The following is a 247-nucleotide window of genomic DNA, read 5'->3' as shown; positions in this document are numbered from 1 at the left end:
TCTGAAGTTTTTCAAATCTGCTAATGGTATCTATAACTTTCTGCTCTCTTTGCTCAGTTGCCAATAGGCATGACAATAGGTCATTATAGGTGGTGAAACCCTTAGTCTTATGTGATAACAACAGATCATTTGGATGGAATGTGGAAAAGGTTTTATATAGTAAATCCTCATTTGTTACCACTTCACCACATAGTTCAAGACTATAGGCGATTTTCATCAGAGCAGAATTATATTCGTCCACGGATTC

This window comes from Brassica oleracea, chromosome C4 (assembly GCF_000695525.1).
Source record: "Brassica oleracea var. oleracea cultivar TO1000 chromosome C4, BOL, whole genome shotgun sequence".
Taxonomy (NCBI): Eukaryota; Viridiplantae; Streptophyta; class Magnoliopsida; order Brassicales; family Brassicaceae; genus Brassica; species Brassica oleracea.
This window is presented reverse-complemented; position numbering follows the sequence as displayed.